The sequence below is a fragment of the Camelus ferus genome, chromosome 6, assembly GCF_009834535.1.
Source record: "Camelus ferus isolate YT-003-E chromosome 6, BCGSAC_Cfer_1.0, whole genome shotgun sequence".
In the NCBI taxonomy this organism is placed as follows: Eukaryota; Metazoa; Chordata; class Mammalia; order Artiodactyla; family Camelidae; genus Camelus; species Camelus ferus.
The window spans coordinates 60953420-60980892 of NC_045701.1; the positions used below are offsets into that span (position 1 = coordinate 60953420).

General features: G+C 36.4%; 1 long non-coding RNA gene and 1 other non-coding gene across 2 annotated transcripts in view; one reads left to right on the top strand and one right to left on the bottom strand.

Annotated features, from left to right (window-relative positions):
- The window catches only part of LOC116664300, a 345391-nt gene that overhangs the window by 218355 nt on the left and 99563 nt on the right, over window positions 1–27473 (bottom strand). The gene's annotated exons all lie outside the window — the stretch shown is intronic.
- Window positions 25424–25549, top strand: LOC116664599. The gene has a single exon (XR_004321120.1). It is a non-coding gene; the product is annotated as a U6atac minor spliceosomal RNA (small nuclear RNA).

Consider the following 27473-nt stretch of genomic DNA (forward strand, 5'->3'; position numbering starts at 1 on the left):
ATTTAATTTTTTACAAGACTTAACCAGTCATCAACCCTCTGGATAGATGGTGGTGTACCACCATCAAAAGACCACTTGCGAACATGGCTGCCTTCTTTCTCTCCAAGGGCAGTGCTATCCTGTTAAGATAACTCCTTACTTCTTTAATTCCTTTATAAATGTGTTTAAGGTTGCATTGGTTAGATTGGATGTAATAGGCAATCTCATGCCTTTGTGTGTGATTTCCACAGAGTCTGGAAGTTTTATTCAAGCCATGTTAGTTCAGGGTTATAAAATTTTTTTTAAAAGACGAATACAGAAATGATATAAAGTATATTTCTATATACTCCACTTGAAATTCTCAGCGCTCTGAGTATGAAGCTGGAATAATAGGAAATTAACTTCTTAACAAGAAGCAGCCCTCCTTCAACCCAGTAATGCTGAAGCACCAGATAGGAAGCACACTGCGTGTTGTCCCAGATAGGTCAGAACTGCTGGAAAATACTCTGCAGACTTCAATTCAACAGTCTGTGTCCAGGTTAACTGCTCTTATGGGGGCTTCTTGGTGAAATAGTGATGGATTTCTGTATTTCATTTGTCTCCATAGAGGCTATCCTGTGCCTGGCAGTTATCTCCACATTTCTTTGGAAACTCCATAAACGTGGTCAAGAAAGGGGGTCATGAGGACCATGGTCTACTCATACAGCTGGAGACACTGGTGGTGGCAGGACACCAGGTTCTACCATGCAATGGGTGGCTTTGAGGAGAGCATGGCACCAAGCTGGCCCATAGCAGAGGGAGCCAACATGCATGACCAAATCCAAAGATTAGCTTTTATTCAAAGAAGGAAAAGCTAGGAATTCAAAACCACATTAATGAACTGAACCTATTTAGCCAAGAGAAGAGACTAAATGGATGGAGGCAGGATGTCTATGTATATTTTGCATGGAGAAGCCGTAAGGGTATACATGGGGCTGGGCAGGGGTGTCTCTTGGCTGTTTTTCAGCGTTGCTATAGTCTCTGTTTGCAAGGGGTAAACCAGAATTTCCTGATGGAAACGCTTCACTCATCTCCTTTACTTCAGAATAAAATTCAGAATTTTCATGGTCCCATATATTGTCTGACCACTGTCTACCTTTCCATCTTCAACTACCACTAATCCTCTCCACATTCGCCCTGTGCTCTAGCAATTTAGGTCCCTTGGTATAACTTCAAGATGTGTGCTTCCCACTTCTGTCCCTTTTTAAAAAGGACTAGTAAGAGTTAAAGTCTAGATCCTCACAAAGGTCCAAACTCTTTCTAACACATCTAGCTTCCTTCTTGCGAATTAGAATCCGACTGTAGTATATAGCTAGCTTTAGCGGATATCCTCACAGTGCTGTCCACTTCCTTGTACCATCAGTGCAGAAATATGGGGCATAATATGCCTTTAACTCTGGAGCCATCTGCCTCACCTACCAACTCCCCAGAGAGAGTGTCAGTTCCCATGCTACTGTGTGGCTTTTCCATTCAGTTCCTGCTGATGATTCTGCTCCAAAGGCTGCTTTCAGCAATGCAGAGGGCTCTAGTCGATGGAATCCTTACTTTTAGAAATGCTGCATTCTCTCTGTTCTAAAAATAGTCCCTGACAGTTCTCAACATCTAAAAGCCCCTTGGGTAATATGTACCCAAATATGCATCTTTGAATTTATAGGTCTGACTAGGAAATATTCACATGGGTATAAATTTCCAGGGATTAAAGATAAATGAGATGGCTTATATAATATTTTGAGCTCTGTGGACATAAATTGCAATATACATCTAAGGCACAGTAGAATAATAGTAGGAAAAAAAATAAGGGTAACATAAAATAACTACCCATCAAACAGGAAGGCAAGTCTCTTCACTAACTTTCAGTTACTTTGATAAGGGGCAACTGGGAATTTGATGTTAAAAGACCTGTGATCTGGGTGGATGGTTTCCCAGACTTTTCCCTTTATTTTTCCCATGGACTTTCTGTCCATTTCTCTAGTTCAATTAAGAAAGGAAGAAGGAAAAACATTTGTTTTCTCTATGTGTTAGTGTCATGGCATTTCTTAAACCAACAAGAAAGTCAAGGGGTTGTAAGTATTCCCTCTTCTTGTTTTCTTCCTCCTCATCGTCCTCCTGGTCTCTTCAAGGGACATTGAGATTCACTGGTAGAACTCTAGGGCCCCGCCTTCACTCTCATCCCACCCTAGACACTCTTTCTGCTCGATGGCAGGCAGCTAAGGCGGGAAGGGTTTCAGAAATCCTTCCTTTCCCCACTGCTTCATGCTAACCTCACAGACATCACACTTACCCTAGTTCTGTGGACTGTACCCCCAACCGCATTACTCTTCTCACTGCTGCTGCTCACACTTTTCTGTTACATTCACACGCTGGTTCTTCAGAGTCTCTGCTGAAGGAGCACCAGCAGGAATGTCCTTCTCTTGCCTTTTCCCACTTGTCCCTCAGGGAGACAGACCAACATCACCTGCTCTCACACCATTTCAAAATGGGGCAGATACACTTTAAGAAACACAGTTATTGTACCATATAAGCCTGAAAGCAAATATATCCCACTTCTCCAGGGAGAGTGTAGCTACCCCATACTCCCTCCAGAGCTGCATCTCCTTTCATCCCTGCATGCCTCTGAGACACTCATCTCATAGCTGTTCCCTCTTTTGCTCAGGAGAAAAAGGTAGATAGATGGGGGTTTTTGAAGTTATTGAGGTTCAAGGATCCTAGTTCTTCACAATTTATAGAGATAAACTCTGGAAACTTTGTTATTAGCCATGGTTCATCAGTCCCTTTGCAACCTTGGATTTCTCTTTTTCAAAAATCCAGCTTATGCAAAAAACAAACAAATAAACAAAACTTCTGCATAACTGTCTCTCATTTCCTAGGATTTTAGTTCTAGTATTCTTGAAATTCAGGACTCTTCTGTTGGGATACTACTTGTAAAAAATCTTAATGTATTTTCTATTAACAACCTCTAAATTACTGTCTCTGAGACCTGGAAACTGAGTCAGTCATTAACATATCCAAATGAGGAAATCAGAAAGAAATGCACTAAGTGTTTGCATGGAGAACTACATGCATTAAAATATATCTATGGTTTGCATATTTCTACAAAGGTACAAAAAGGATTTACAGCATCACACTGAAAAATAGTTTCTGTGAGCAATGTATGATAAAAATAATTGGATAATAATTAGCATTGCTAATTTAAGATATGTGTAATTGGTAGTCTATTAATTAAACAAGCTGTTATTATGTCGATCTAAATGTCAAGGGCATTTTTCAAAGAACTAGAACAAATCACTTTAAAGTTTCTATGGAAACACAAAAGACCTTGAATAACCAAAACAATCTTGAGAAAAAGGAATGAAGCTGGAGGAATCACACTCCTTGACTTCAGACTATAATATAAAGCTACAGTCATCAAAACAATATGGTACTAGCACAAAAATAGACACATAGATCAATGGAAGAGAAGAGAGAACCCAGAAATAAACCCACACACTTATGGTCAATTTACCCATGACAAAGAGGCAACACTATGCAATGGAGAAAAGATTGTCTCTTCAGTAAGTGGTGCTTGGAAAACTGGACAGCTATCTGTAAAAGAATGAAATTAAGTCATACCAAGTGAAGGAAGTCAGAGAAAGAGAGATATCATATGATATATGTGGAATCTAAAAAAATGATACAGATAAACTTATTTACATTACAGAAACAGACACACAGACATTGAAAACAAATCTGTGGTTACCAAAGGGGAAAGGGGGGAAGGGTTGGTTAAATCAGGAGTTTGGAATTAACAGATACACACTACTATATATAAAATAGATTAAGCAACAAGTTCCTACTGTATAGCACAGGGAACTATATTCAATATCTTGTAAAACCTATAATGGAAAAGAATCTAAAAAAGAATATATATATGTGTGCATGTGTGTATGTGTATATATATATATATAACTGAATCATTTTGCTGTACACCTGAAACTAACACAACATTGTAAATCAAATATACTTCAATTAGAAAAAAACATTCTCTAACACCATATACAGAAATAAACCCAAAATTGATTAAAGACCTAAATGTAAAACCAGAAACCATAAAACTCCTAGAATAAAACATAGACAGAACACTTTGACATAAATTGTAGCAATATTTTTTGGATTTGTCTCCTAAAGCAAAGGAAATAAAAGCAAAAATAAACAAATAAGACATAATTAGACTTAAAAGCTTTCGCACATCAAAGGAAACCATGAGCAAAATAAAAATAGAACCTACTGAATGGTAGAAAATATTTGCAAATGATATGATTGATAAGGGGTTAATACCAAAAATATATAAACAACTCATGTAACTCAACATCAAAAACACTAATTAAAAAATGGACAGAAGAACTTACTAGATATTTTTCCAAAGAAGATATACAGATGTCAATATGCACATGAAAAGATGTTCATCATTAATCATCAGAGAAATGCAAATTAATACCACAATGAGATATCACCTTCCACATGTCAGAGTAGCTATCATCAACAAGAACACAAAAAATGCTGGCCAGGATGTGGAGACAAGGAAATCTTAGTACACTGTTGGTAGGAATATAAATTGGTGCAGCCACTATGGAAAACAGTATGGGGGTTTCTCAAAAATATTAAAAATAGAACTACTACATGACCCAGCATTTCCACTCCTGGGTATATATTCAAAACACAAAAACACTAATTTGAAAAGACACATGCACCCCAATGTTCATAGCAGAATTATTTATAACTGCCAAGGTATGGAAGCATCAACAGACGATTGGACAAAGAAGATGTAATAAATATATAAAACATGCACACATAGTGAAATACTACTCAGCCATAAAAAGAATGAAACTTTGCTGTTTGCAACAACATGGATGGACTTGGAGGGTATTATGCTGAGTGAAATAAGTCAGATAGAGAAAGACAAATACTGTATGATATCACTTATATGTAGAATCAAAAAAATAAAACAAACTAGTGAATATAACCAAAAAGAAACAAACTCACAGACACAGAGAACAAACTAGTGGTTACCAGTGGGGAGAGGGAAAAGGGGAAGGGCAAATTAGGAGTAGGGGATTAAGAGGTATAAACTACTATGTATAAAATAAATAAGCTACAATGATATACTGTACAACACAGGGAATATAGCCAATATTTTATAATAGCTATGAATGGAATACAACCTTTAAATATTATAAATTACTATGTTGTACACCTGAAACTTGTAATAATATTGTATATCAAATATACCTCAATAAAAAATAGGCTGTTACTCTGCATTTAAGGGAACAACAAATAAAAAGGCATTATTTGATCTATCCATGGCCATTCTGGTTGTTTATTGCTGTGTAACAAATCATCCCAAGACTTAGTGGTCTAAAACATCAGCAGTCATGTTGTTATCATCTCTCATGGTTTCTGTGGTTAGAACTTTGGAAGAGACTGGGCAGAGCAGACTTAGCCCGGGGTCTCTTATGACAGCCATCGGACAATGATTGGATCTAGAACAGTGGAGAGCTGGAACATCCAGGACTGGCAAGGTTGCTCTCTCTTTCTCTCACTCTTATCATGTGGTCCCAGAGCTTCTCCATTGTGTCTGGTTGTGTGAGATAATTTCAGCTTCCTCCCAGGTCTGATGAGCTCAAGACAGTTGAACTGTTTATATGGCAGCTCAAGACTCCAGCATGAAACTACTAGAGAATAAGCAGAAGCCTTTTACTAACTCCCCTTGGTAGTCATATAATGTTATTTCTGCCCTAATTATGTGGCTTCCAATATTAAAAGGGAAGGAATACAGACCCCACTTCTCAGCGGGAGGAGTGTCAAATAACATGGGGTCATATTTTAAAATCTCTGTATTCTGCACTGCGGCCCCCAATTTTTTGCATTATCCCCACATTCAAATGCAGTCACTCTCTCCGGGTAGTCTTCACAAGCTTGATCTCATGACAGTGTCGGGCTCAGGCTTAAGGTCCAGCGTCTCATTATAGAGGAGCACGAAGGTCGCTGGGTTAGTTTCCTTGGACACATTTCTTCAGGTGTGCTCTCAATTTTAAGATGCATGAATTAAAACAAAAAGTTATTTTTGCCCTACGCATCCAGTACACAATGACTGGGCAGGCACGGGATGAATGCTACAGGCACAACCATTCAAAAGAGAAGGGGAGGTGGAAGTGGGACACAAAGTCACTGACACACAGCAACTTCGAACTCCAGCCAGACACATGTTTCCAGCTCCTTGATGAGGGGCCAATTCTGCTCTCCGGGACTGATTCTCCAGAGTTCTTGGTTCCATCTTGTGGGATTGTGGTTCTGCTACTTGAGTTATCCTTCCTTTCCTATGAAAATAAGGCTGCATATGCAACTAAGTCACTTTTTTAGACTGTCTCCTGCCTGTAGAGATTCAAAAATCTAAATGCTGTTTTGCATTCTGGATTGTCTTTGTCCCATTCCGGCTACACTGACACAATTACTTTAAAAATAACACAGGCTTTCCATGTACCAACTTTTATAACTGATTGCATGAGACAGAGACCAAAGCCACAAATTTTTTTGAGGTAAACTCTTTTCTACCTTGAGTTTCCTGTGAGGCTTCTATAGGAAAACACTCCTGAGATTCTTGAGGACCTATTGTTTAAAAACAGCGATGGGGGGCGGGGCACTGCCAGGGATGCTCTTTAAATATTCAGAAGGCTTTTTTGTCTGTTTGAAAGGATTTATATGACACAAAGTCAAATTTTTCTGAGGCCTAGGAAGAAATCTTATAAGTCCACCCTGGATTTGGTCTTTGCCCTGAAGCTATTTCTTAAATTAAACATTGAATTATTTTATTTATTTTTGCCTTTGGGAGAGACTGGGACTGAGAAATGATTTGCTCTTAAAGCTCAGAAAGCCCGAATGCTTTATATTTCTTCCCAATTTTGCTTGAAACATGAGTAATTCATTTTTGTGGTTTATCTGTCTATACCTGTAACTTATCACACACGGCTAAGAGAGCTTACACTTCCAATTTTCTGTCCAAAGACCTTAACTAGATACATTAGTTCATGAGATACATTTTCTATTTTTAATATTTACGTAATTAAGGGTTTTGCTAAAAAGCCTGTCACTACACGAAGTGAGTCTCCTTTCCCCCAGCTTCAGATAACATTCTTCTCCATTTCCTTTAAGCCCTTGAGGCTGGTCTAGCTTCCGCTTACAGTCTCCTCAAGTCCACTCAACCTGTGCCTGCCACTGGAGTCCAAAGCCAGTGTAAGCTGTTTTGGGTTTGTGCTACAGAAACAGTCCAATTCCAGATACCAGGTTTTGCTCTGGTTCTCTGTTGCTGTGTAAAAAATTTACTCAAAACTTAATGGCCTAATACAGCAATCCTTTGTTATGTCTCAGTTTCTGCAGGTCAGGAATTTCCAAGGGGCATGGCAGTACAGCTCCATCCTGGTGCTTGGCACGAGGCTGCGCCCGCATGGGGGCTGGAACTGGAAGAGCTGGGGCTGGAGCAGCTAGCACCGGTGAGTCTCTCTCTCACAGTCTCGGGGATTGTCCCTGTGATTTCTGCATGGCCATGTGGACTGCTCACAGCATAGCCACCTCAGGGCTCTGTTGCACAAGTGCTCCAGTGAGCAAGGCAGTAGCTTCATTTCCTTTTGGGACCAAGCTTAAGAAGTCACGTACCATGATTTCCCTTGTAGTCTCTAGTTCTCCTAAATTCACGGGGGGGGGGGGGGGCACTATGCGGATAGAGATGCACCCCACCTCTCAGTGAACTGAGGCTATGTTTTAAAATTGCCACAATGAATTTGGCTTATTTTATTCATACTCGTTAAATAAGATTTAAGTTTCTTAACCATGAAGTCTAAGTCTCCTAAAAATTTCAGGAATCCAGTTCTCACCTTGGGATGAAAGTACCACAGTATTAATTTGAATAGCTATATCATGGGCTTTTAAGCACCAAATAACACAGCACTAGGGTATCTTAACCATCTTGTCTTTGTCTTTTATGCTTTCCTAAAACAACAGTTTGGATCAAACTCTAATGACCCAGCTTCCCTATATGTGGAGTCTACTCTCTGTTCTGCTCAGTAATTCCCTGTTTCTGAACATTGCCTATTAAAACAAGGGATATTTTTAATCAATTACACTAAATGGCACGACCTATGAGTGAAAAACCTGAGAGTCTTCTCTGAAGACTTTTTTCATTATACAACTAACTTCTTTGCCCCGATAAACCACTTGAAATTGAAGGCATTTCATTATATCTATCACTCAATACAAATATCTCATTGGAGTAACGTGTTCATTATAACAGGTAAAAGGGGACATTGTTGTTGCTTAATATTAACAGGCTATAACTGCAATCCTGATGGCTATTCAATTTCCACAATCTTGATCTTATGTCTGCCTAGGGGAATACAAAACATCAACATGCAAATAAAAAGGTTTTAACAGTACTAGTTCATTCAGATTAAATGTTGGAGTTTTTTCCCTCTAGTCATTTTTAATTGAAAAGCTGACCAGAGTTTCAGTATTATAAAGCCCTTAAGTAATTAAAGGACTGTTCAGTCCTTAAGAACAGTCTTTAAATGTTATGTCATTATGTAAAACTCGTGGGTTACATGTACATTGCAAGCTGATTTCACTGCTCATCGTTCACCACAACTATCTTGATATCACAACAGGAGCACAGAGTACGGATTTAAAGTGAAGACTCTTAATCTATCTTGCCTTAAATTTTGCTCTTTTAATGAGAACACACTTTCATTTCCAGTTGGTGGCCCACTGCGATTGGTCAGCACCAGATCTACCTATATGTTTAATTAAGGGTGACCGAATTCTTCCATGACTCTAACCTTCTCACATTGTATAAAATAAGAAAAAATCAGGTAGTTAGATCAGAGGAATTGGCATTTTGGAAGATCTTTATCTTTTTCATTCCAGTTACCTGATTCTAAAATACTCTTAGCTCATACTCATGAAACTCTCCAGCTCTTCAGATGTACATGGTTGTGCAGTCTGGACTCCCATTTCATATAATTTTGTATTATCGAACAGAAGCCATTGATGATTCTTAGTAGGTGTAATTAATTACATAAAGAAAAAACCCAAAAGAAAAATACATTCCCATTATCAACTGCTCTTAACCTTATGGCCTACTCTGTTAACCAGGCTACTGTTTGGCACAGTTACCTCTAGTTTCTACCCTAGACCAGGGTAACTGAAGCAAGACTGAAAAGAGGCAAAGCTTCTACCTAGAAAATGAGGGAAGAATTCATCAGAAGTTAGATGCTTTTTCTTCTTCCACAATGTAAGAAGGGACCAATATGTGCAGATTGGTCTGATTGATTGATTCATTCATTCATTAATTTATTTACTTAACAAACATGTACAGTAAATCATGAGCCATGCAGAGAGGACCATCTATAGGTGCTCATTCTGACTTTGAACAAGTACAGATATTTCATTTCTTTCATTCAGGGTAGATGAGAATTCAGACCAACTGGATTTTGGTTGTCTTCCAGAAAGTCCTGGAAGAAACACTCAGAAAGAATGGCTGGCTTTTAATGTCAGAAATCAAAACCTGAATACAATTAGTTTGCAGAGTCAAATATGATATGAAGAGAAAAAAAATCTTTCAATTGAATACTTTTTTACATTTCCAGATCCTTATTATCTTCCATGATTATCTTCAATATTATTTTGCATGTGTCAAGGAAATTGCCCAGGGCACTTGTTTGGAGGTCTTGAGATTAATTTGAGCCTTTAAAAGCTTTAATTAAGGTAATAATTATGTTATTCCTAGAGAAAGCCAAACTCACCGACAATACATTAATTAGTATATAAAAATGTGTACACGTGTCTGTTCATACACATATATAGTATCTTTCATCTGGATGCTATATACTCTTCAAAATTTTTATTATGATATTTCTCTGTTGAATCTCACAGAATAATTGGGATGAACATAAACTAACTATGTATCCTTATTTTAGAAATTAAGATAAAACTAAGTTTACTTAATAACAGACTATCCCAATCAGGGTTGTATTATGGAAGTAGCACTGCTACGAGTGACGTAGAATGAAGAATTTATTTTTGGAGTTGGATATTATACAATTTGGGGGGCTGTTGGGGTAGCCTTTTTTTTTTTTTTCTTCTGTGTCTAATGTTGAGCCTTAAGTCGCTACAGGTTAGCTAGAGGGACAGACAGAAAACTTGATGTGAATGAGAACAAGGACAAACCAGAACTTGCAAAGACAGGAGGCAAAGAATGGCAACTGGAACCTATGAAGACTAACTGGAACTCATGTCTGTCTCTTACCATATCCAACGTCAGTGCCATTGGGATTCCAGGAGAAGCTGGTGTCTTCACAGAGTTGCACAGGCATTTGTGCATGAGCCAAATTGCCTGGTGCCCTGCACCAACCTTCCCAACTCCCTCATTTCCATCTTCCAAATTTTGTGCAGTGTCTCCTGTGGACCATGCAAACCCAGAATCATGTAGAAGGGCTGTAGAAAAGCATGGCTTAGCTTAGCTAAGTTGACCTGATGCAGAGCCAGTGTAGAGAGATGTATGATAGAACCTGGGTCCCCTCACTTAAATCTTTCCCCAGTACATTTGCCAAGGCTAATAACCAACAGCAAGCTGATGTCTAGCATTTGGCCATAGAGGAAGTAGAGCCTGGAAGACAAACCACAAGGGAAAAAAAATCCAATTCATCTGAAATGTGATGATTTCTACAATGGTATGGTAAAAGCAACTTGCTTAACAAGGAGGAAGAAGAATCTTGTATGTTGGCACCAGGCACATTTTAAAAGAAAATTAACCTTTGCTTTGATCCTCACTGTCTTTCATCATTTAGGCTAAAGTTTGTGGGTTCCACTGCCACCTGGCTGCAGTACATGGAACCCAGAGGAGCTGTGCAAGACAGAATGTCCTGGGGAAAACAGAAAACCAGTCAGTTTGATGAATCTGAGGAGAGAGAGAGAAAGGGACACAGGCACACAGAAATAAGGCAAAAAACAAGAAGAATCGGGATAAAGGTAGAAATGAACATTATGTGCCAAACCCCTTCAGGCAACCTTTGTTTTCAAATGTGCACAAAGAGAGCCCCAGGACCTTTTGGAAGAATTGTTAGGAAGAAACAAGACTCAAACCCAAGAGAGGACCGCAGGGTACAAATGGTAGTCATTTCCATACAGAGCCTAGAGGTTGGAGTTAAGAAGAGGGAGGGTCAGAATCAAGTGCTGTCGGGACTAAAACAAAGGATCAAAGCCTTGGAGCTGCTACTTGCCAAGATGGAGTTGTTAAAATTATAAAGGACTTCATCAGCACAGGACTTAATCTCTTTAGCCTCTTTTCCATCATGTCTAGGACTACCTGATAAGAGAACAAATGAGCAAGACTGACGACTACACAGGAAGTATTTCCTGGGCAGCAGCATAGCTTTCCTGCTCGCTGCGGAGGAGTGGAGGAGCAGCGGAGGTGAGCAAGAGGGTGTCAGCACCTGAGCTGGTAGCTGGGGTAGCATTTGCTGTTATAATAATGGCTTTTTTTTTTTTTAATGTAAGAGCTCACCTACTTTTTTTCCTCTTCAATCAGATCCCCAACACCCCAACCCTGGGAAAAAGAGGAGGTAAAAAAACAAACCTTTCACAATTTTATATCTGAACCTCTACAGAATCTCATGAGAGGCGAAAGCATGGAAAATAGAGAGTTCTAGAAAATATTTTCTTTTGAGGAAAGGAAAAGTTAAATTTACTCTAGAATCACCCAGACATTCAGTGGGGATTTCCTCTCATTCATCCACGGTTGGAATTTGCACAGACCTGAACTGGCAGGTGAGCTGACCAAGATCTACTTGCTAGAAGACTGAAAACCCAAAGGGAGCTCATCCCAAGAGAAGGATGATGGGCTGACCCAGGTTCAATTCCTTAACCGACGGAGAAGGCAGTAATAGGTTCCATGTGATGGGTATTCCTTGAATTTCCCATTTTCTTTGTAGCCCCTTGCCTCGTGAGGGAGAGAGAATGGCATACGTAGACATTTAAAGAGCTACTTTACTAAATTAGTAATGTTTTAGAACCCCTTTATCTCAGTGTAACACAGAAAGATTTGAGAGGATTACCTCCCTCCTTGATCACAGACCCCCCTGAAAATTTGGCATCTTGTATTCTTCAGTTTTTCAGTGACAGTTCCAGGCAAAGGATGATATGCACAGGGGCCATAAAAAGGTCTACCAGGGGTAGACATTTGTGCATATGTGAGAAACTCCCTAGCGATGCCCAGAAATATAGGGTTTTGATTGCAAGGAGGGGAAGTCTTTTCAAAGGGCCTGGGTATCTTGCATCAGAAACTGTGAGCAAGTCCCAGTTAATTATTACTACACGTGTGACTCTACCTACCCAGATGTTAATGGGGCTTGGGGAATTCTAGTTATAAAAATAATTGGGAAGCATATTAATTTTATAGGGCTTCCATAGCTAATGACTACAGATTGGGTGGCTCAAAGCAACCGAAATCTATTCTCTCGCAGATCTGGAGGCTTGAAGTCTAAAATTAACATGTCAGTAGGATTGGTTTCCTCTGGAGGTTCTGAGGGAGAATTGTCCCAGGCCTCCCTCCCAGCTTCCTGTGGTTGCCAGCAGCTCTTGGTGTTCTTTGGCTTGTGAAGCCACCACTCCAGTCTCTGCCTCAGTCTTCACATGGTGGTCTCCCCCGTGTAAATCTCTGTGTCCTCTCTTGTTATTATATGGACACTAATCATTGGATCTAGGGCCCACTCTAATCCTGTGTGACCTCATTTTATCTAACTACTTCTGCCAAAACCCTATTTCCTCATAAGGTTGAATTTGGAGTCAGTCATCTGTGCACTATGGACAATGACTTGCATTTTTTGTCAGAATGTTTTGATATTGAAAGTCCTAACTTAAGCAATAACCACTGAGTCCTCAGAGGAAATAAGTGTCTGCAGAAAGTCACAGTGGAAACAAAAGCCAGCAAAAGGCTTCTCCAGACTTCAGCTACAACATAGATTTATTATAGGAAGTTCTACTTTTAGTCAATTACTTCAAATGACATTCTCCTTGGTGTCCATTCAGAAACTGAGAATACTTTTATGTAAAATTCCACTGTTATTATGCTTAATTTAGAATGACTCCTGAGAAATCAATTCACTAAAATATGAGAAATAAAGGTCACATCAGATTTCAGAAGAAGGATCAAGGGCTGGGAAGAACAATGGCCAGTGAAAGTCAAACATGACAAAATCAGGTAAAAGGTAACAGTCTGATTCTAAAACCCGCTTTCGGTTGGTGGAATTTTTCTTCCATCCAATCAGAGAATGAAAGGGAGAAATCTATACGCAAGCAATTTATACTTCCAGCACTTAAAATCATCTTGTTCTCTCTAGCTCTAAAGGAAATGGCAAGAGACCAAAGCTGTCTTTGCTAGCTGTCCCATCTGAAGTCGGAATAATCTGCTCCGTTTCCATCTCCTTGAGTTCCTTTGTATTATTCACGTCTCTGCTTCATACTGTTTTCTATCAATTTCCTTTTGCATAATTGATCAGGAACTAAAATTACCTAGGTTTGTTAGGGGCAAAGGAGAGACTGCTAGCTCAGTTGTAAGTATGCCTTTAACATTTTTTCCTCTCTAGCACAGTCCCATGAATCCTCCCATGAACGTAAAAACAATAGGACAAAGAGAAAAGACTTTCAATGAATGACGGCTGACAAAGTCACTTGGGATACCATAAACATGCATTTCTGCTTTTTTCAAACGTGGTCACCACTTTGCTTTATAGTTAGTGCTACAGGTTTCATCTCCCATAACTGACTAAATTCTTTAGGCTCAAGAATTGTGCCTTCATATGTGAGGCTCAGGTTTGGGACCTAACAAATGTGCCTGACATAGAATAGTACTTCACTGAGGATTGAGCTGAGTTGAAAATCATGTTAAGACCATGTACTATGTTCAAAAACAAGATCTGTCTTTATGTTTTTGTTCCAAGGAGAAAGCTTGGACTATCTCCCAGGCCTCTTCAGGAGAACAAAGGTGGGGAAAAAATGCTCTGAGGAAGGTTTTTCCTCTTTTTTTTTCCTGAGTCTCTTTTTTTGTAGTAACCCGCTTTGGGGTCTGGCTCTATCTAATTAAAAGCATCTCACATCATTTACCCTTTAGATGAGGGCTCAGAGATCTGTTCTACAAAGATAGAGAAAGCTTAGGTTTTAAATTCCATCATTCTCATTTTAGTTAGAGCTTTGACATGATTATAAATATAGCTTCTTAGGTTATTTTATTTCTACTGTATTTAGCTTGTATCAATGCTATTGTTATTATATGTTTAAGCACATGGCAGCTTGAAAAAAATCCAGCTGCTTGCCATCATTTAAAGGCTCATCATCAGTTGACTGTCATATCACTAGTTTTAGCACAGGTTGATAGGAACGTGGGTTTGCTGCATAGGAAAGAAGGCTTAAGCTAGTAATTTCCTCGCTTTCATGACAGAAACCTAGAATACATCACTTAACTCACTTTCTGGCATTCAAAACAAAATAAATAAGAAGTGGAAGAAATCCTGTAAACAATGTTCTTCAATTACTGATGAGAAAAACTCTGCCTTTATTCATGCTGAAAACCAAAGTTGGCAGGGGGAGAAACTGAAGCTCCTGGCAGGTGAAGGAAGTGTCAGTTTTAGGACTTAGTGGAGGCTGCTTTTCACGTCTTCCTCTCACAGCCTCCAGCACTTTCTGAAGCCAAGTCTTAGGCTGTGTGCCAGACTAAAATCTTGACATGAAATCTGCTGCTTTAATTTATATCCTTCTAAGAAACCATGCTCTAACCATAAGAAGTTTACTTGTATATATTAAAAATAAAATGTTATATTTTAGAATGCTTTAGAATTTGCAATATCCCTGGAAGGTCCTTGAGATGACAGCATTTTAAAGCCATAGCATTGCCACTGCAAGTTTCTGTTCAGTTATACTTTGTATATTGCAAATTTGATTCTCCCCAAAGCAAAGTAATAATAATAATAATATAGCTACACCTACAATCTAGTATTTATTACTCATGATTTATCAGATGGTTGGGTTCAGCATGTTAACTATAATGTAACAATTATCAGAGGTTATAGCAGTTTCCATTACAATTATTAGCAGTGTTATAATGTTAGCAGTGCAATAATGGTTCAAGTTAAGCTCATTCTTCTAAAAACTGCATGGTTCATAAGAATGAAGAATTGACTAGAAGCTTCTCTTTTAATGGGAATGTTATGGAAAGTTAAATTTTCAGATCATCTAACACAGTATTATTACCATTAATGAGATCTAGTTCTATGAAAGAACAAAAAAATGTAAAACATAATGAACAAGAAAGAACTTTCAGGGACAGCCCACACTTGCCTTCAACTTGCTAGTGGCACATTCAGAGGGTAAAATTTACTAGTAACACATTTAGAGGGTAAAATTGTGTTTCACGTACCAAATTTTGATAGTTATTTCAAGTATTTACTCATGATTCAGTTTCTGATTGGGACTTGAAGGTGATGTATATTACCAGAGCAGCTAAATGTAATGTCAAGAAATAGATCAGTTCTTGAAATATTTTCCCATGGACTTTATAGTGTGCTATTTAGTCTTAAGTGACACTCTGACAACGGATCTCTGCATTGATGCTTCAGAGTGTAAAAATAATCTGCTGAATTGTATCTAGGGGTGAAGTTGAAATTCTGGTTATCTCAACAAGTATTTTTGAGGATTGGAAACAGAAAAAAATATGCTTAAGAAGCTCCGAGCTAAAATGTCCTTCCTGAGACCATCTAGCCAGTCCCAAAGCAGGAGGTAGCATCGCAGCTAAATAACTGCCCTATTCGAGAGACTGAAGATTCTAATGAGTTCTTTATTATCCCAACAAAGCATTCGATGGCTTTTAGATCTAGGAAATGTTTTCATCTAATCAGTAACCTATAGGCCTAAGTAAAAGTTATTTTTCACTGCTGTTCAGTATAATAAAGAGAGGCTATTACAGATACTAACTACCATATATGAAATAGGTAAACAAGGTCCTACTGTAGAGCACAGGGAACTATATTCAATACCTTGTAATAACCTATAAGGAAAAAGAATATGAAAAGGAATATATGTGTATATGTGTATAATTGAATCACTATTGTAACACTGTAAATTAACTATACTTCAATTTTAAAAAGAAAGAGAGAGAATTTTGACATAGATGGACTGTGAGCAGCACGTGGCTTTTCCATCTCCAAAAGAAAATTAACACATGAAGCATATTTGAAAAAGGCTCTGGAGGAAATAGCTCCTGAGTTCAGGGCTCCTCAGTCTTTCGTTGGACAAACCCACCCTCCATGTCCAATCACTTTTCCTCTTCCAAACTAGGACCGCACTTTCATCAGTATTAGCAACAAAATTGCCAAGTAGATAAAGTGATCTAGTTCAGGATAGAAGGATCATCCACACAAATCTCAGAGGCAAACGCTCGTCTCTCTTAGCATACATCCTTTTAAAAATAGTCACAATTTTCTTCCCAGACCATTTTTGATGGAATGAGATTAACAGACATTTTTCTCATCGAAAGCTTAGTAGCACATTGTCCTTTTGACCTCAGCTTATCTCAAGGAGTTTAAACAGGAACTTCAAACCCATTTTCCTAGCATTTGAAAATTAAATGTTTTAAAATTTAATTCTAGTTTTGTTTTCCTTTGGAAATAAAATTTACATATGGTGAAATGCGACTATCTTAAGTGTAAAAATCTAGGGGTTTTGAAGAAGGCACACGTCAGGGTAACTCTCACCCCCATGTCAAAATATAAAACATTCTCCTTCTCTCAGAAGATTCTTTCATGCACTTCTCATCCGATTTCCCTCATCAAAAGCAACTACTTTTCCAATTTGTTTTGCCTGTTCTAGGGTCTCATATAAATGGAATCACACAGTATACAGTCTTTAGATTTGGCTTGTTTCCTTTGCAATAATGTTTATGACATTCTTGCATGTTGTTGTGTGTATCTTTTAATTGTTGTTAAGCAGTAGTCCATTGCGTGATTAAATGAGAATTTGATTATCTTTACTATTGATACATATTTATATGGTTTCCAGTTTTATTACTACTGTGAATAAAGCTGCTGGAACATTCTTGTACAAGTATCTATGTGGACAGGTTTTTATTTCTCTTGGGTAAATGCCTACGGCTGAAATTATTGGATCATAGAGTAGGAGTATGTTTAACTTTATAAGAACTTTCAAACTCTTTTCCCATTTTCTTTATTACTTTATTCTCCCACTAAAAATACATAGGAGTTTCAGCTGTTATACAATCTCCCCAAAGTCTGGTACCTACAGCCTTTTTAAATTTTAGACATTCTAGTGATTTTAAGTGGCATATTATTATGGTTTTGATATCTGATGTCCTGAAAACTAACAGTGCTAAGAATGCTTGAATGTGCTCATTGGGCATTCATGTATCATCTTTTGTGATGTGTCTATTCAAGTCCTTTGTATGTTTATAAAACTGAGTTGTTATTTATTCCTGAGTTGTAGAGGGGTTCTTAGTATATTCTGCGTATAAATCTTCAGATCTATGTTATGTATATATTTGCTTGTTTATTTTCTTAAAGTTGTATTTTTATGAGTAGAAATTTAAATTCTGATTAAACATACAATAACAGTTTTTCTTTTACAGTTGTGTTCTGTGTCTGCCTAAGAAATGTTTACCTAGCCCCGGGTCATGAAGATATGCTCATGTTTTCTTCCAGAAGGAATACAGCAATAGCTTTTATTTTCAGGTCTATAATATTTCCCCAGTCTTTCTGTATATGGTGAGACATAGGAGTTGAGGTGTACTTTTTTTCATATGTATATTCAGTAATTAAGAACCATATTCAAAACCATTCACTGAAAATGGTTGACTTTGTATTGAGTTGCTCCATTGAATTGGTGTGATTACTGTATCAAATATCAGTTGGGGCAACTGAGAAGCCCTGGACAGGATAACACAGCAAGCAAAGACAGACCAAAAGGTGAAAACAGGAAGTAGACAGCTGAGGCGTCAGGAACTTCGGGAACAACAGTGATAGGTTCCCCGGTTTCCTCACTGGCTTCCATAGCTCTCTGGACAGCAAGAAGCCTTCAGCTCTGAATGCCAACAGGCACAGTTGAAAAAAAAAAAAAAAAAAAAGGCTTCAGTAAAGCCTTCCCTCTAGCCTAAGGGCCAGCAAAATGGTGTCCCAACAAGAGCAACCTTATTGGCAGCTCCTAACCTGTTCCAATCAAATACCAATGGGAAAAGTTCACTCCCACCCACAGTAATTTCAGGAGGGCCAAGTGGAATCAACCTTTACCCACTCCCCAGTCCAACAAAAGTGGACAGCACGCTAACATCCCTGCCAGGTGTTGTGGTGAGCCACATAGGGAGCTGATGTAAAACCTCAACATGAAGACTGCCTACTAATAAAAGAAGGTAAAAAAAAGAATCCATAGTTGCTTAACATATCATCCAAAATATCCAGAAGACAGTTAAAAAAAAAATCACATGCCAAGACCCAGGAGATGATTTAATTGTTGGAATTATCTGACTAAGTTTCAAAGCTGGCTAGCCATTGTTAAAATGTTTTAATAAGCACTTACACATTCTTTTGAAATAAATTTGAAAAAAGAAAATCTCAGCAAAGTAATAGAAACTATAAAAAAGAATCAATATAATTACTGAAATTATAAATCTTGATAAATTGTGGAATGGGGGTGACAGAGGATACAATCAGTGAACTTAAGCATAGAACAACAGAATTTACCCAATTTGAACAACAGAGAGAAAATGTATTTTCTAAAAATGAACAGAGTCTCAGGGACCTTTGAAACAATAACAAAAGATTTAATGTTCATTTCATTGAATCTAGAAGGAGAAGAGAGAAAGTTGAACTGAAAAATTATTCAAAGAAATAATGGCTGAAAACTTACCAAATTTGGCTAAAGACATAAATCTTCAGAGTCAAGAAGTCAAACTAATTTCAAACAGGATAAACTCAAAGAATCCATACCAAGATAACACCATCATTAAATTTCAGAGAGCTAAAGACAAAGAAAACCAACCTGAAAAAAGCCAACATGATTTATAGGGGAACGCCAATTTAAATGGAGACCAGGAGGAAGTGCCACAACATTTTTAAAGTACTGAAAAAGAAAGAATTACCAATGGCACATTTTATGTCTAGGGAAATAACATTCAGGAAGGAGGGGATAAAGACTTTTTCAGATGAATCCATAGCCCAAGTGTGATCATGATACAAAAATCAGACAAATCTCAATTGAGGGACATTCTGCAAAATACCTAACCAGTACTCCTCAAAGCTATCAAGGTTATCAAAAACAAGGAAATTCTGAGAAATTGTCACAGTCAAGAAGAACCTAAGAGACACATGATCACGAAATGTAATGTGGAAACCTCAAATGGACTTGAAACAGAAAAAAGACTTGAAACAGAAAAAGGACGTTAAGAAAAACTAAGGAAAAAGGAATAAAGTACATACTTTAGTTAATATGTCAGTTCTAAAAGTAAGATGTTAACTAATGGCAGAAGCTAGGTGAGGGATATATGGGAACTCTCCGTATTTTCTTTGCAACTTTTCTGTAAATCCAAAACTATTATAAAGTAATTTTATTTTTTAAACATGTTCTTAAAAGATAGTCTTACAACTGAGAAGACAGCAATCCAAAACAAATGGGCAAAATATCTGAACAGACCTTCTGAAAAAAAAATTGCTGGCAAATAAGTACATAAAAAGATTCCCAACATTATTCACTATTAGGGAAATGTGAATTAAGGAGACAATGAAATATCACTAGACATTCACTAGAATGGCTGTAATCAAAGAGACTGACAATGCCAAGGGTTGGCAAGAATGTTGAACAAATGTTACTGGAGATGCAAAATGGTATAGCTACTTCCCAAAACAATTTGGCAGTTTCTTGTGAAGTTAAATATACACTCATGGGAGCCAGGAATCCCATACCTAGATATTTGCCCAAGAGCAATTAAAACATAGCTCAACCAAAACACTTGTACAAAAAAATTTGAGGCCATTTTATTTGTTTAAAATTGAAAAGGCCCCTAATATCTGTCAATGGGCTAGTGGAAGAGCAAATTGTGGTATATCCAGATTATAGAATACTACTTAGCAGTTGTGATGGCTTAGTAATGTGCCGACTTGACTGTGCTGAACTACATTTCCCAGAATTCCTTTTTCATCTATGTTTCTAGTTAGCATGTGCTACTTTTGATGTTTTTGTTTTCCATTGGTATATTCTCTTGGATAAAGCATCTTTTCAAGCCTTCTACCCATTTGTTAGTTGGATTGTTTTCTTTCTGTTGAGATTTGAGAGTTCTTTATATATTCTTTATATATTCTGGATACACATGTTTTGTTGGATATGTGATTTGCAAATATTTTTCCCAGTCTGCAGCTTGTCTTTTTATTCTCTCAGCAGTATTTTATTGTGTATTCACAGAAGTGTATTCACTAGAAAAGTGTTAATTGTGATGAAGTTCAACTTGACAATCTTCTTTTCTTTGATGGATTGTTCTTTTGAAATCATGTCTGTGCACTTTTAGCCTAAATTCCAGTAATGAAGATTTCCTCCTATGTTAAAAATTGTATTATAGTTTTATGTTTTGAATTTATTTGTATGGTTAATTTTGATCTTTTTGTACAAGGGATGAGGTTTGAGTCAAGATTTATTTTTGCATGTTAAATTATCCCAACACCATTTGTCAAAAAGATGGTCTGTTTTCTACAGAAACTGCATTTGCACCTTTGTCAAAAGTCAATTGGCAAATGAACTGAATTCTTCTAAATTAGTACACTTTAAAAGTGTAAACATGATTAGTTTTATGTGTATTTTACCACAATAAAATATCAGTTAGGTCATATTTATGAGGATCTATTTATGGATTCTATGTTCAATGAAACATCTGTCTGCTCTGTTGATATCTGTATCTGCTCACTCACCAGGACCACACTGCCATGATTATTAAGCTTTTTGTAAATGTTCAAATTGGGTAATGTGATTCATTTAACTTTTTCTTTTTCAAAAAATTTTTTACCTTTCCCTGTAAATTTTAGAATCAACGTGTCTAGTATATATCTACAAAAATTCCTGTTGAGACTTTTCTTCAATCTGTAAGTTAGTCTCGGGAAAATTGACATCTTAACTATTTTTTCAGGTTTATTGAGGTATAATTGACGAAGAAAATTGTAAAATCATCTTAACTATTTTGAGTGTTTGAATCCAAGGCAGTATGCCTTCTAATATACTTAGGTCATCCTTGAATTGTTTCATTAGTGATTTGTGGTATTATGCATAGAGAGCCTGTTCATGTTTTGTTAGATTTATACCTAAAATTTTCAGGTTTTGGTGCTATTATAAATTATATTATTTTTCAAAATTTTAGTTTCTTGTTGTTCATTGCTAGTTCAGAGAAATAAGATTGGTATTTGTGTGCTGACCTTATGCCCTGCTACCTTCTAAAATGTTTATTAGTTCTAGAAACATATTGGTAGATTCCATGAGCATTTTCACTTAGACAATCGTGTAAGCTGTGAATAGGGTCAGTTACATTTCTTTATTTCTGATCTATATGCCTTTTATTTCTTTTGTCTGCTTTATTGCACTGACTATGACTTTTAGTATAACGTTGACTAGTAGTGGGGAGGGTAGATGGTTGGCTTTATTTATGATATTGGAGTGAACACATTCAGTTTCTTACGATTAGCTAATATCTGTGGTAGGTTTTTGTAGCTGTTGTCTATCAGGTTAAGGAAGTACCTTTATATTCCTAGTTTGATTAGTGTTTATGAGGAATGAATTGATGTTGAATTTTGCGAAGTTCTTTTTCTGGATCAATTGATATGATTATGTGTATTTTTCATTATGTTAATATGGTGGATTACATTAACTGACTTTCAAATACTGAATGCACCTTTCACTCCTGGAATAAACATCATTCAGTTATGTTGTGCTATTTTTTCTGTATGTTATTAGATTAGGTCTGATAGTATATTATTGAAGATATTTTGTGTCTGTATTTAAGAGAAATACTTGTCTATGGTCTACTTGTATGTCTTGACAGAAGTTATCAATAATTTGTTACTTTATTATTATTATTGATGTTTTTCAAAGTGAAACTTCTGGGTTTCATTGATTTTCTCTCTTGATATTTTCAAAGATTCATACCTGGGTCACTGATTTTCTGTTTTTTTCTGTTTTCAATTTTATTGATTAGATTCAGTCTTTATTATTTCCTTCTTCTACTTACTCTAGGTTATTTTGTATTTTTCATGTTTTTAAGGTGAAAAAATAGATTAGTCAATTGAGATCCTTCTTCTCTTCTAATATAAGCATTCAAGGGTATAAATTTACCTCTAAGCTCTGCCATAGTTACATCCTACAAACTTCCATTTATTTGGACTTTAATTTTCATTCAGTTCCAAATATTTTCTAATTTCCCTTGTTACTTCCTTTTTAATTGATGTATTATTTAGATATGTTGTTTAATTTTTAGATATTTGAAGAATTTTCTTGATATCTTTCTGTTTTGAGCTCTTTTTGAATTCCATTATGGTCAGAGAACATAATTTGTATGATTTGGTTAATGTTTGGTTTATAATATGGTAGCTTTGTTTTAAGATATAGTTTGTCTATTTTTCTGTATTTTGGTGAATAATCCATAGGATTTGAAAATAACATGTATTCCACTGTTGGGTGGGGGTATTTTCAAAATGCCACATTTGTTAGTTTGTTACTGGTGTTACCTGATTCTTATTCTATATCCTGGTGACTTTCTATTGATTACTGAGAATAGGCTTTTGAATCTCCCAACAATAACTGTGGATTTGTTCATTTTTCCTTTCAGTACTATCACTTTTTGTTTCTTCTAGTTTGAAATTCTATTGGTATGTATTATATGCAAACACTGGATTTAGATTGTTGTGTCTTTTTGCTGACTTGAACTTTTGATTATTAGTATGGTTGACTCTTGAACAACAGGGATTTGAACTGCATGGATCAATTTATATGCATTTTTCCCAATAACTGCATATTCCACAATTCACAGTTGGTTAAATCTGGATATGGGGCCACAGATATGGAGGGCCAACTGTAAAGTTACAGTGGATTTTTGACTGGGTGGGGGTTGGTGTCCCTATTCCCCTGTTGTTCAAGGGTTTACTGCAATTTCCCTCTCTACCTCTGGTAATTTTACTTATCTGACATAATTTTTTTGATAGAATATATCCACTCTAGCTTTCTACTGATTGGTGTATATATGGAATATCTTTTTGCATCCTCTGCCTTAAAAGACATTTTATTGTAGTAAAATACACATAAAATAAAACTTACCATTTTAACCAAGTTAAAGGGTACAATTCAGTGGCATTAAGTACATTCACAGTGTCGTGCAACTATCACCACCATCTATCTCTATAACTTTTTCATTATCCCAGACAGGATCTCTGTACCCATTAAACAATGACTCCATTCTCCCACCCTGCAGCCCCTGGTAACATCTGTTTTACTTTCTGTCTCTAAGAATTTGCCTGTTCTAGGTATCCCATATACATGGAATTATACAATATTTGTCCTTTTGTGTCTGGCCCCATTTCACTTAGCAGAATATTCTCAAGGGTCATCCAAGTTGTAGCATGTATCAGAATTTCATTCCTTTTAAGCTTTGCATTCTAACGTATGCATGTACATTTTGTTTACCCATCAGTCTGTTGTAGATGTTTAGGTTGTCTTCAACCTTTGGGCTATTGTGAATACTGCTGCTATGAACATATGATAGAAGTATCTGTTTGGATAAAGCTTTTAGGTATCTAATGAGGAGTGGAACTGTTGTATCATGTAGTAATTCTGTATTTAGCTTTATGAGGACTAAACTGTTCTGCACAGTGGCTAGCCATTTTATATCCCACCAAGAATGCACAAGATTTCCAATTATCTTCAACATCTTCACCCATATTTATTTTCCTGTTTTTTATATTAGCCATCCTAATAGGTGTAAAGTGGCAGATCACTGTGATTTTTTTAAATTTACCTAGTGGCTAATGATGTTGAGATATTTGCATGTGCTCACTGGTCATTTGTATACATTCCTTGGAGAAATGTCTACTCAAGTCCTTATGAATTTTTTAAATTGAATTGTTTATATTTCAGTGATTGCTGAGTTATATATTCTGAATATTAATACCTTATCAGATATATGCTTTACAAATTATTTTCTCATTCAGAGGGGTGCCTTTTCGCTCTCTTGATAGTGTCCTTTAATGGACAAAATTTTTAAATTTTAATGAAGTCCAGTTAATCTACTTTTCTTTTTGTTACTTATACTTTGGTGTCATATTCAAATTACTGACAAATCATGTGTCATTAATATCTTCTTCTAGGTGTTTTTTTTTTTTTCCCTAAAACTGTTAGGGTTTTAGTTCTTACATTGAGATTTTTAATCTATTTGGAGTTTATCTTTGTATATAGTCTAAGGTAACAGTATAATTTCATTCTTTTGCATGTAGGTATCTAGTTTTCCCAGCACCTTTGGTGAAAAATTATCCTTTCTCTGTTAATGGTGTTGACACCCTTATCAAAAATCAAATGACCATATATACAATAGTTTATTTCTGGACTCTATTTAATTCCATTTCTCTATGTATCTGTTTCTCATGCTGGTACCACACTGTTTTCTATTGCAGCTTTGTAGCAAGTTCTGAAATCAAGAAGTGTGAGTCCACCAACTTTGTTTATCTTTTCAAGACTGTTTTGGCTATTTGGGGTCCCTTGAAATTACATATGAACTTAATTATTAAGCATATATTTTTCTATCTATGCAAAAAACATCACTGAGATTTTGATAGGAATTACATTGACTCTGTAGATGGCTTTGGGTGTATCACTATCTAAACAATATTAAGTCTTCCAATCCATGTCTTTTTTAATTTATTTTTAGGTTTTCTTTAATATATTACAGGAATGTTTTATAGTTTGCAGTGTATAAGTCTTTTCCACCCTGGTTAAATTTATTTCTAAGTACTTTATTCTTTTTAATGCTATTTTTATGAAACTGTTTTCTTAATTTCCTTGTTGGATTGCTCATTGTTAATGTATAAAAATGCAACTGATTTCTACATGTTGATTTTATGTCCTACAACTTTTCTGAATTTAATTGCTCTAACTTTTTTGTGGTATATTTAGGACTTCTACATAAAAGATCATTTCATCTGTGAACAGAAATCATTTTTACATCTTCTTTTCCAATTTGGATAACTTTTATGTCATTCACTTCTCTAATTGCTCTGGCTATAACTTCTAATAGAATGTTGAATTGATATTATATGAAAGGCGAGAAGGTTAGCACTCCCCTTGACAAGGATGGAAGAGGCCCTCAGGCCTGACAACATGCATATGGTTAAGGCATTGCCACCTACTTCTTGGCATCTAACCATTGTTTTTATTTGCAAATGATGTGACTGAAAAAGGCATAATTTCCAGAATATATAAACAGCTGATACAACTTAATAACAAAAAACCAAACAACCCAATCCAAAAATGGGCAGAAGACTTAACAAGCAATTCTCCAATGAAGACATACAGATGGCCAATAGGCACATGAAAAAATGCTCAATATCACTAATTATCAGAGAAATGCAAATCAAAACTACAATGAGGTATCACCTCACACCAGTCAGAATGGCCATCATTCAAAAGTCCACAAATGACAAATGCTGGAGAGGCTGTGGAGAAAAGGCAACCCTCCTACACTGCTGGTGGGAATGCAGTTTGGTGCAGCCACTGTGGAAAACAGTATGGAGATTCTTCAAAAGACTAGGAATAGACTTACCATGTGACCCAGTCATCCTGCTCCAGGGCATATATCCAGAAGGAACCCTACTTCAAAATGACACCTGCACCCCAGTGTTCATAGCAGCAATATTTACAATAGCCAAGACATGGAAACGGCCTAAATGTCCATCAACAGATGACTGGATAAAGAAGCTGTGGTATATTTATACAATGGAATACTATTCAGCCACAAAAAACAACAACATAACACCATTTGCAGCAACATGGATGTTCCTGGAAAATGTCATTCTAAGTGAAGTAAGCCAGAAAGAGAAAGAAAAATACCATAAGAAATCACTCATATGTGGAATCTAAAATAAATAAATACAAAATAGAAATAGACTCATAGACATAGAATACAAACTTGTGGTTGCCAGTGGGACAGAGGGTGGGAAGTGACAGACTGGGATTTCAAAATGTAGAATAGATAAACAAGATTATACTGTATAGCACAGGGAAATATATACAAGATCCTGTGGTAGCTCACAGTGAAAAAAAAATGTGACAATGAATATATGTATGTTCATGTGTAACTGAAAAAATTGTACTTTAAACTGGGATTTGACACAACACTGTAAAATGACTATAACTCAATAAAAAATTTAAAAAAATAAAAAGAAGCAAAGAAAAAAAGTCAACAAATAATAAATGCTGGAGAGGGTGTAGAGAAAAGAGAACCCTCTTACACTGCTGGTGGGAATGTAGTTTGGTGCAGCCACTACGGAAAACAGTATGGAAATTCCTCAAAAAACTAAAAATAGACCTACTATGTGATCCAGCAATCCCACTTCTGGGTATATATCTGGAGGGAACTCCAATCAAAAAGATACGTGCATCCCAATGTTCATAGCAGCACTATATACAATAGCCAAGACATGGAACCAACCTAAATGTTCATCAACAGATGACTGGATAAAGAAGCTGTAGGTATATTTATACAATGGAATACTACTTAGCCGTAAAAAGAATAAAATAATGTCATTTGCGGCAACATGGATGGACCTAGAGATCATCATTCTAAGTGAAGTAAGCCAGAAAGTAAAAGAAAAATATCATATGATATCACTCATGTGTGGGATCTAAAAAGAAAAAAGAAAAAAAGGACACAATGAACTCATCTACAAAACAGAAACAGACTTGCAGACATAGTAAACAAACTTATAGTTACTGAGGGAAAGGGGGTGGGAAGGGATAAATTTGAGAGTTTGAGATTTACAAATGTTAGCCACTATATATAGAAATAGACTTTTAAAAATTTTCTTCTGTATAGCACAGGGAACTATATTCAATATCTTGTAATAACCTTTAGTGAAAAGGAATATGAAAATATATGTATATATATGCATGATTGGGACATTATGCTGTATACCAGAAATTGACACATTATAACTGACTGTACTTCAATAGAAAAAAAAAAAAGAATGTTCAATTGAAGGGAAACCATATTTGACATTAGTGATAATGATTAAGCAGCTCATATACATGTTTCCATTCAATTCTCATTACAATGCTAAAAGATAGATATTATCATCCCC